The sequence below is a fragment of the Amphibalanus amphitrite genome, unplaced genomic scaffold (genome assembly GCF_019059575.1).
Source record: "Amphibalanus amphitrite isolate SeventyFive unplaced genomic scaffold, NRLGWU_Aamphi_draft 000789F_arrow, whole genome shotgun sequence".
Taxonomy (NCBI): domain Eukaryota; kingdom Metazoa; phylum Arthropoda; class Thecostraca; order Balanomorpha; family Balanidae; genus Amphibalanus; species Amphibalanus amphitrite.
In genome coordinates, this window is record NW_024882283.1 from 211,335 (window position 1) to 222,239 (window position 10,905).

The following is a 10,905-nucleotide window of genomic DNA, read 5'->3' on the forward strand; positions in this document are numbered from 1 at the left end:
ACATACAATAATGTCATGCATCAACATACCAGCAATGAACTTTGGACAGTGCTTGGCCAGACAACGTTGTAAATAGTATGGGTTAGTCTGTAGGCTGATCTTATATTCCTAAAGAATGCTGAAGCTGAAGTCAACTGACGAAATAAGAGCATAGGCGTAGGAACGTTTTCGAAAGCGGGGGGGCCAAGGTCCCAGAGGTCCAAAACCTAACCTACCCCCAATATCCGATTTCTCCTCGGATTTCGGCCACTTTGTTTTCGCAAACATGATCAGAGATAAAAAGAAATCGAGACAAAAACAAAAACAAAAATGGTTAAAATTTCAGGGAGACTCCCGTCCATAAACTCAAACTGATGGACGCGTTCCCCTGTCCTCCGCAGCCGTTGGCACCCATGCAAATTCCAGAGGCATCCAGCAACTTTTTCATTACGAGCAAGCGTGAAACGTGCAAAGCGAGTCTTTTCAATATACCTATAAAAATCAGCATGAACGGCCCAGCTAGGCTCAGCCAGACCTATAACGTTTTTAAGAGGTTTTATATCAGCGACCACTGCAACTGGGCTGATTGACTATCAGAGGCCGGTGTGGGACTTTTAGAGGTCGGTCTGGGCCATCAGAGGCCAGTTTAACCCTCGCCGGACCGGACCTATAGGTTTTCTACATACGCGCCGGCCGAGGGGGCGGGGGGCGGGTACGACCCCCCTCGCCGTTGCGCCCCAGGTTGAGCTAGCGCGTCGCGGAAAAACGAGCGTGTGCGCCGTTACAAGACGCAGAGATCGATACTCGATTTTAAGGTTCTAGGTCAACCGGTGACCTCTGAGGTCAGGTCAAGTGCCTCAAGGCACGGTTCCGTTTTTGGTGAATAACTTCGCAAAAAACGGCCGCAGAGCCGCGATTTTGCCAGCATCGTGTCCGCCTCTCTCAGGCGCGTCGAATGATGTACTTTTTGTTTGGGTGAGGTAAACTGAGGGTGTTGACCACGGGTCACGGTCAGGTCAGCGCCCCCAGGTCACGAAATTGGTCGAAGGAGGTCATGTCGCATATCATTCGATTCGGCAGGTCTTCCTGAGTCTATTGATGGCTTCCCGGACTCGTTAGCTCAATTTGATCGGTAGTTATTGACGACAAACTTATATGACCCTTATAACTTCATAAATGACGTCGCGCAAGGTCAACATTGCAAAAGTGACGCATCGAACCTTGCAAGGAGTGCATGAAAGATTCAGTGTGCTTGAGATAGTTGAAGATCGTTTACGGCGCCAGAAAAAGTTTTCAGTTTATCCCCATTGACTTATAACTAATGGTGAGGTCACGAAAATGACATTAGGAAAAATCCGAGATGTACAAGTTGTGAGACTCCTAATGGATACTAGGTCCTCCAAGGTTCATTTCCCTGTGAAATCTCCTCTGGCAGTGAGGGCGTTGCGAAGTTGCGACATCTGAAAACCGTGCAGAGGTTCACTTATGACCTCATGGGTCAGTGACCTGATCTGACCCGAAAATGCGGTTGGTGTCAAAAGATCCGGCTTGATTCAAAGGTCAGGTATGCAAAGCTTCAGCTCTTTATCACCGGCGTGTTCGGAGCTATCGCGAAAAAAAAAACTATGGAGGGGCGGCACCCGCCCCCCCCCCCCATCGGCCGGTGAGGGTTGAGGCCCTCAGAGACCAGTACAGGGCCTGCAAAGGGCAGGATGAGACATTTAGATGCCGACTTGGGCCATCAGAGGCTAATGTGGGCCCTTACAGGCCAGCATGGGCCCTCAGAGGTCAGTGTGGGACCCTAAAATGCCGGCATGGGCCGGTGTTGGACCCCAGAGGCCAGCAGAGGGCCCTCAAAAACCAAGATGGGCCTCAGAGGCCAGCATCGGGTCTTCAGAATCCAGTGCAAGGCCCTCAGAGGCTAATGCGGGTCCTTACAGGCCAGCATGGACCCTTAGAGGTCAGTGTGGGGCCGTAACAGACCGGCATGGGCGGGACCTGGAACCTAGAGACCAGCGGAAGGCCCTCATAGGCCAAGGTGGGCCCTCAGAGGCCGATGCGGACCCTTAGAGACCGGCATAGGATCTTCAGAATCCAGTGCGGGGCCCTTAGAGGTCAATGTGGGACCCTAAAATACCAGCATGGGCCGGTTTGGACCCCAGAGACCAGCAGAAGACCCTCAAAAACAAAGATGGGCCTCAGAGGCCGGCATCAGGTCTTCAGAATCGCGTACTATGCCCTCATAGGCATAGACGGGTCCTTACAGGCCAGCATGGGCCCTTAGAGGTCAGTGTGGGGCCCTAAAAGACCGGCATGGGCCGGCGTTGGACCTCTAAGGCCAAGATGGACCCTCAGAGGCCGATGCGGACCTTAGAGGCCGGCATCGGGTCTTCACAAATCAGAATTTAGTGCAGGACCCTCAGAGGCACCTAAAGGTTAGTCTTGGGACCCCAGAGACAGAAATGAGGCCACCAGAGGCCGGTGTGAGGCCCTCAGACGCCGACTGGGCCCTTGAGGCCAGTTTAGGGGCCCTCAAATGAGGTCAATGTGGGTTCTCAGCGGTCAATGTCGGCGCTTGACCGCCACTGAAGTGCCCTCCAAGATCAGTGTAGGACCCTCAAAGACTGGCTTGGGAGCTGTTAATAGCTAGCGTGGGATTCTTGAGCCTCGTGACAATCGAATAAGGGCCAGAGCCCCATACGCCCATGGGGGCCCATTGGTTGTTTGGGGGGGGGGGCAAATGATATGATGGCCCCCTGATTAGCCTTTGGAGGGGGGAAGGGCATGGCCCTGATCCCCCTCTGCGACCGCCACTGCACTGAAAGTGGAAGGGAAGGGGCAGATACAGACATTGCTGGCCCCCAGCCTGTTTGAGCCGAGGCGGGGGCATGGTCGCCCTGGCCCCCAGCTAGTACGCCTTTGACGAACTATGCCGACCCCAAGCAGATCCGGTCAAGCGTTGGTCGTTGGTATACGCATTCTCCTGCACCGTGCTAGTATTGTCTTATACCTTTTCAGTGCTCGCTGTCCCGTGCCTCGTATTCAACAAAATGCTGTCACCAGGACCCACAGTCTTGTCTCTGATATGGTTTCCTTCATTGAGTGAAGGAAATTGCGGTCAATAACGCTGTAGAAACAAAAGGGAATCTTCAAGGGCAAGCTGAATTGTTGTCAAGTTACCGGGTGGTAGCACTGGTAGGTACCTAGGTACAGACAGACACTTAAGTCAGCAAAAAGTGGGGGGGGGGCAGTTAACATTGCTGGCCCCCCACCTCCGAAAGTGGGGGGGCCATGGCCCCCCCCGGCCCCCCCTGTTCCTACGCCTATGAATAAGAGCGATGACCGAACAAAAATAAACTCAATCCCAATGATCCGCAAGGCTCTGCAAACGGCCTGAAAGACCTACCAGTTTTATTTAGATCACGATCTCTTACACCATGGCCATGGATGAATCATCCATGCCATGGTCATTGAATAGGCTTCAGCTCAGATTCACTCCGGAAGTTAGGTGCCGCGGAATACACCTATATCTGCAGTGATAATGGTATATGTATTTTTGAACAAGAATACTGGACGAGGGTGCGCCTTCGCTGTACGATATAAGCAAAAGAATGTATGGATTGAGAATGAAGATTCAAACAGCGCAGCCCATTTACAGGAAACCAGTCTTGCACCACAGAACGCATTGGGACCATCTGTGAGATTATTTTTTATTTGATTGTAATGCCAGTTTCGATGTCGCCCTGACCTGACCTTGTACATAAAAACATTCAACACTAGGTTTTCAAATAAAACTTAATCGTTCAACGAGCACGACAGACAAACGTAATGGTCATGTAGGTTACCAAGCTTATTGTTTTAAGTTAACATATGTTGTGTTTACCCTCCTCCCCCCCCCCCCAGAATACAACATGACATGACATTTGGGTCATGGCATGACATGACCTTGACATGACAGAAAATGTCACGCCAAGACAAAACTTTTTAGGTCACCGGTTCACCTATTATGAGACTATAAAACGAGGGAAGTATGTTTGAACGATGTCTGATACTTTAAGCCAGCAACAGAAGCTGTCGAGCCGGCGGACAAAAGTCAGACGTCCATGTCATCAGATCGGCATCGCTTGGAAGACTGGACGGATCACCGCCAGTGAAGAACCGACCATTGCCGTGCGCCAAGCAGCCAGTGCAGTGTGCGGTGACCGGTCAGCTCACAGGCCTGCCGGTGTGGCACCGCTCAAACCTTAAGATCCACCAGTGTGAACTTAGGAATACGATCTCCGCTTGATATTTTGGCAAATTTCTTCAATATAGTCTGCTCAGGGCTGCGGAGTCGGAGTCGGAGTCGATAGTTCTACCCAAAGACGGAGTCGGATTTGATTTTTGGAGGCCGGAGTAGAAGTCACCGAAATCCATTGATCGGTAGCCCTGGTATAATTGATCACCATTCTTACCTAAATCAACACTTATATCTCGTATATTCCCGGTCGAGCCGTCACCTGACACGCGTATACCTACCCGTGTCTTCGTAACGTGATCACGTGACGAGCACGGCAGCGCCATGGCCTCGTGCGACCTTCCACGTCACAGGAGATCAAGTGGGGAGATATAGGAGCAACGACAGACAAGGAGCGGGCAGCCAAAGTGCCAGTCAGCAGACACTCGACCTCGAGTCGAGTGCATGACCCGCAGAATCATGCTCCAGGTACAAATTCCTTTTGTGATAAAATGTGATTATCGTGCCGTGTAGAAATAAACAAACGTTATCTTTTGAACTTGAGCCACCTACACAACCGAAAGACTATATTGTAAAATAATTAATATACCTTAGTGAACTAAACACTGGATAGTCGCAGATTGATGTTCAATGAGAAAGGACAGCATTAGCGGAGGTTATCAGATTCATGCTATGAGAGCCCAAAGGTGAAAAGCCTCTCTGAAGTTGTTGTTCTGATATCAAACATAGATCATCGCATTACCAGAATTTTGACTGGCATGAACGTCACAAATGCTGCTCAACAGCAGACATCAGAAAAGAACGAAAAATGGTGTAGCATTGAAAGAATGAGAAGTGGTCATTAAAAATACAAGGCTGAACTTCATTCATGATTCAAGCCTTGTCTACTAGGTCAAGAAGACGTACTCTGATCGACAACCAACAAACTTTTTTTTTTGTAAATTTTGCACGAATGTTTGAATGGACGGATTGACAGAGCCAGAGCCTACGCTAAGCAGAGCTTGTGCGTCGACTCCGACCCCTACCGACCGATCACGCAGTTCCGATTTTTTAACACCAAAGTTTAACATGCCCATCAAAGCCATGCACAGTCTGTCCCACTTAACTGACTTCAACTGGCTATGGCCACTCCACTCCCATCAACTGCAGGCTATGAATTGATTGCCGGAGCAACTCAAACCCAGGCTCTCACCACCTGGAGTCCAATGCTCTACCAACTGAGCTATGGTACAGGGAGTCACATAATGTGCTCAATTATTTTGGAAACTAGATACAATAAGTCCTTCTTAAAAGCAGTTCCATATTCAGGATAGCTAGCATTCTTTACTCCATCAGGGACTGTAAAAACCTAATCTCCAGCATATCCAACAACATCCCACATGTAGCCATGCTTGTGAGGAATTCAAACACACAACAATGGAAGACAAAACTTGTAGGTACACAGGTACTGGACCCTGAACCAGGGTCACAATCAGCAGGGGTCATCTGAAGTAACTATTAACCAGGAAAGGCCTTTGAACAAACTGTTTTTCATTACACTACTTTTTACTGCATCAGACATTGTTTGATGCAGTAACACAAATATAGCCGGTCCCGTAGCTCAGTTGGTAGAGCGTTGGACTCCGCGTGGTGAGGGCACGCGTTCCCGGTTATAACAGTCCGGGTTCGAAGCGCGACGGGCGCTTATCATTTATGGCCTATGGGCCTCCTGACAGGTATGGTTGCAGTTGGTGGCAGGCCGTAGCCAGGCGAAGTCAGTGAGGGGACCGGCCGTGCGCGGCTATGTGCGCACGTTAAACTTTGGACTCTAAATTCTGCCATAGAACTGAAATTGCGCTTTCGGAGGGGGCAGGGTCACCGCAACAAGCTTCGCCTCACGGTGGCTCTGTCTTTGTGAATCCTTCCTATCAAAAGGCTCAGACTAAATTTATTTAAAAAAAAAAAAATCATGCAGTAGGTACCATCCATGATCCAGCAACAATCAACATACATGTGCCCTCCGACCTCACAGCATGCACACAAGCACATGGCACAGCCGCACCTGTTGCACACATTAAAAATTAGGTATTACACTCAGCCGCCCTGGTAGCAATTAGTAAGCAAATGCATCCATGATTGGTTCCAGCATGTTGTGTTGGATGTCTTCGGATGAAAGCTGACCTCAGGAAGACTCTTCATTGGCTAATGCCTACCCAGGAAATGACACTTTTATGGGAACTGATGGCTCAGTTAAGTTGAACAGGTGAGTCAGTTGCATGTCTGAACTACCAACTGACGTAGGGACACAGGCCTGATTTGCCCTTAGCCCAAGCATCCATACTGCAAAATTTGGCTCGTAGGTCGACGAGGCGCACCGGTCAACAGCTGTTTAGTGTATCGTACAACAAATCTGATAGGCGAGTCATTCACAGCGGTTTTGACTACTTAGCCGTGGCAAAGTGGTGGTCCTCACTCCTCAAGGTCTGCCATCAGCTGTACGCATCTCGCTCTACCACCAAGCGACAAAGCCAAATCCTCACATGAGCCGAGCGCATCTCGTTTACGAATGCTGCAGAATCCAACAACCTCAGTCCTCAGATTCTTTCCTGATACCTGATACCTGATCCGTATTTGACTGTTTGAAGCGATGGAGCGGTGATCTAGGCCTGCCATCGACTGTGCCCATCTCGAATCCCTCCCATCACCCAGCTCAGTGCTCATCTCTCCCACTCCACTGCCGGCGCCTCACAGAGCCGAATGGTGAGTTTCGTGTTGTAACAGTGGGAACTTGCGGGCGACCTACGTGATTATCACTGGTATAGTCCGTTCTAACCACCACTCACTCAATTAGACCCGAGAGCACACTGAATTACACGTCGAACCTCCAATAATGTTTTTCTTCAATTTTCCTCCTCTATCTCGTCTGGTCTGCCATGCCAGTCGCTAGGCCAAGCCAATTCCACATCGAACTACACTAAATCCGCACCGCACCACTCCAAATCCGCATTGCGCTGCACCAAATCCGCAACAGCCGAACACTAGCCTGCACCTACAAGATCTCGTCCAAATTGCCATACTTTGCAAACTGGTCAAACATGATGATTGATGAGAGTCATTATTTACTTACCTTTTTAAAACTCCAGGTAGAAGTCTCCTCAGCTGTGCTTATGCAAGTTCTGCAATGTAACAGTAGGGGAACTCAGTTGCAAATAGTAAATGGGTACCTACCTACCTAAAAAAGCAATAGAGAATGATACAGGTACATATTAACACTGGTCTTCTTACAGTACAAATAGGTAGGTACCCACCTACGACAATTACCACACACAAATCCAGCCCGACAAAAACTCATTCAAATCAAATGTGCAGCCTAATTTATTAATACACCATTCACCTATCATGATCAATGATTACTCTATGTACTGCAACTTCAACCCTCAAGACACCAGCCTGGGCAGCAGCGGCATGAGAGGGATAAGTATATATGTCCACAAAAGCCTTCAGGCAACTGAGATAAATTTTGGTCATATCCCCTTCAGCGAGCAGTTGTGGGTTGACCTGGCTCTGTCCGCACCAGACAAGTTGCTCATTGGCTGCTTGTACCGCAGTCCCTCAGGTGATGCAACTGCTTCTGTGCAAATGCTTGATCACCTCATCCACCATGTGACATCATTGAACTACTCTCACATACTGCTTGCTGGCGATTTCAACCTGCCTCAAATCAACTGGGAAATGGGTATCTCATCAGCACCACCCAACCACATCTCTCATGCTTTTGTTGAAGTTACTCAGGACTGTTTTCTTCATCAGCACGTCTCAGAACCCACCCGCTTTAGAATTGGCGAGGTGCCTAGCACTCTTGATCTGATCTTTTCAAACGAAGAAGGGATGGTTCAAAATGTCACGTACCACCACGGCCTCGGCCGCAGCGACCATGCCATGATCTCATTCGATCTTGAATGCTATGCTGTTAGAACCGTGTCAGGATCAAATCGTCTTAACCTCCACCAAATCGACTTCAGTCTTCTGAATCACCAGATTAGAAATGCCAACTGGGACATTGGACAGGACAAGCCTCTTGAGGAGCAGTACAACCACTGGAAGAGTCTGCTCATGAACCTCATCAGCAAGTGTGTCCCTCGTGTCTCACGGAGAATAGTGAAGAAAAATATTTACATGACCAAAGAGGTACTCAAGCTGAAGAAGAAGAAAAGATCTTTGTGGCTTCAATATCTGCACACCAAAGACCCCATAGATCATGCCCGTTTTGTTCGAGTCAGAAACGACCTCAGACGGATGACCAGAAACTTGAGATTTGACTTTGAAACCAGACTGGCGTGCGACATAAAAATGAACCCCAAGCACTTTTGGAGATACGTCCACTCTCGAACCAAGACCAGGTCCAAGGTTGAGCACCTGCTGCATGCGGACGGCTCCCTCGCCACTGAAGACAGAGAAAAAGCAGCTGTTCTTAACCAGTACTTTTCCAGCGTTTTCTCTGTCGAAGACTCCACTATGCCTCCATTCCATGCGAGGTACTCTGGTCCCGAACTCGAGCCTGTAAGTATCACCCCAGAGGCAGTCATCAACAAGCTTCAGGGTCTCAAGCCCGCCAGCTCCCCGGGCCCCGACGGCATCCACCCACGAATCCTCTCTGAGACTGCCGAGTCTATTGCCCCTTCTCTGGCACGGCTGTTCAACATGTCCTTAGCGTCAGGTGAGGTTCCATCCGAATGGAAGCTGGGCGAAGTTGTCCCAATATACAAGAAGGGGAACAAACAGCTGCCGACAAATTACAGGCCCGTCAGTTTGACTGCTGTTCCATGCAAAATACTAGAGTCCATCATTCGGGACCTCATTATGAACCATATGGTCTCTACTGGCCAGCTCCACAACGCTCAGCATGGTTTCCGTCCAAAAAGATCGTGCGCAACTCAGCTGCTAGCTACTCTAGAGGACTGGAGCAGGGCGATCGAGAGGGGCGAGACAGTGGACGCTATCTATTTGGACTTTTCTAAGGCATTCGACACTGTGCCCCACCAGAGACTCCTCCACAAACTCAGGGCATATGGGATCGGTGGACACCTGCTCAGATGGATAACAAGTTTCCTGTGCAATAGAAAACAACGGGTTGTCCTGAACGGTTCATCTTCTGACTGGGCCACAGTCAGTAGCGGCGTTCCTCAGGGCTCGGTCCTGGGACCCCTTCTGTTCGTCCTATTCGTCAACGATCTTCCAGGCCTTATGCAAGGCGGGATACAGATGTTCACGGACGACACGAAGATTTACCGTCCTGTTCAGAACCCCTCTGATGCGGCTCTGCTCCAGGCGGATATCTCCACGGCTGTCGACTGGTCCAGCAAGTGGTGCCTCAGTTTCAACTCCCAAAAGTGCAAGGTTATCCACGTTGGAAAGCGCATTCCACATGAGTCATATGTCATTGGAGACTACCAGCTTGCTGAGGTTGAAGTTGAGCGTGATCTAGGCGTCCAAATCGATCAGGACCTCAAGTTTCGTGAACAAGCCGCTGCAGCGGTATCCAGAGCCTCCCAGATGCTCGCGGTGATTCACAAGTCCTTCGAACGCATCGACGCCACCACGCTACCGCTTCTGTATAAGACCTTGGTACGACTGCACCTCGAGTACTGCAACATCGTATGGGGCCCCTTCAATCGCGCTGACCAGCAAAAGGTGGAGCGTGTCCAGAGACGAGCAACGAAGATGATCCCATCACTGAGGAGCCTACCATACGACCAACGACTACGCTCGCTGAAACTCCCGTCTCTCTATTATCGAAGGCGCCGCGGTGACATGATTATGACGTACCAACTTTTTCATGGGGGTGTTGACCTCGATCCTGAGTCATTCTTTGAGTTGGCTGACTCTACTACAAGAGGACACCCCTGGAAGCTGTTGAAGCCGAGAGCGTCTTCCCGATCGAGGCGAAACGCGTACAGCGTCCGGGTAGTCAATGACTGGAATGCTCTTCCTGCTCATGTGGTTGAAGTCTTGAAGTCTTGAAGTCTTGTATGTGCGGAAGAAGGCGTACTGCCTGTAACTTCCATTACTCCTTACTGATTGAGTGGGTATATGGCAGATCTGGGTGAGGATGATCGTGGGATAATTCAAGGATATAATGCTTTGTCATCCAGTTCCTCGATTCGGTGGCATTTACTCCAATTTAAGCCTCTCACTCTTCAAAAACTCGTCCACACTTCTTTTAAACAGCAAAGTTGATTTTGACCTCACAATTTTCTCTGGAAGGCTATTCCATAAGTTACATGCCCGATGTGTGAGGAAAGACCTTCGTACTCGTTTCTTTACACTAACTTTTGCGATCCGTAACGTGTGTCCTCTTGTATGTCTTGCTTCTGGTTTAAATTGCAACATATCAGCTTCCGTCTTGAGTTTCCCAGTAATAAGTTTATACAATGTTATTAGGTCACCCGCGAGGTTGAAGCGCGATCCCTGAACGAATTCAAGTCCAGGCTCGACCGCCACTGGTCTCACCTCCTCTACACCATCCACTCCAATGACTGAGGCAGTGATATCGTCATGGAGCTCAATAAGTCAGAGTCCCACAGGCCTAAGGGCCTTCAAAATTCTCGTACATCGTAAGTAAGTAAGTATGATCAACGCACATTACCCACCCAACAGAAAACTTGCACACTATTCATAAAATCTTTCACTTTTAGTTGACAGCACCTAAA

The 10,905-nt window shown here is 49.4% G+C and overlaps 1 protein-coding gene across 8 annotated transcripts in view; it reads right to left on the minus strand.

Annotated features, from left to right (window-relative positions):
• The window catches only part of LOC122366171 (cystinosin homolog), a 34,729-nt gene extending 23,882 nt beyond the window's left edge, over positions 1-10,847 (minus strand). For 2 of the 8 annotated variants that reach the window (XR_006253852.1, XM_043338084.1), the window contains exons 1-2: positions 10,526-10,788; positions 7,323-7,371 (exon numbers count right to left, since the gene is read on the minus strand). The gene's annotated coding sequence lies outside the window, so the exon portion shown is untranslated. Of the gene's footprint in view, positions 1-7,322; positions 7,372-10,525 lie in introns of all 8 variants that reach the window. The other 6 variants (XM_043338090.1, XM_043338095.1, XM_043338092.1 and 3 more) reach the window with 5 other exon arrangements.
• Between the last annotated feature and the right edge of the window lie 58 nt (positions 10,848-10,905).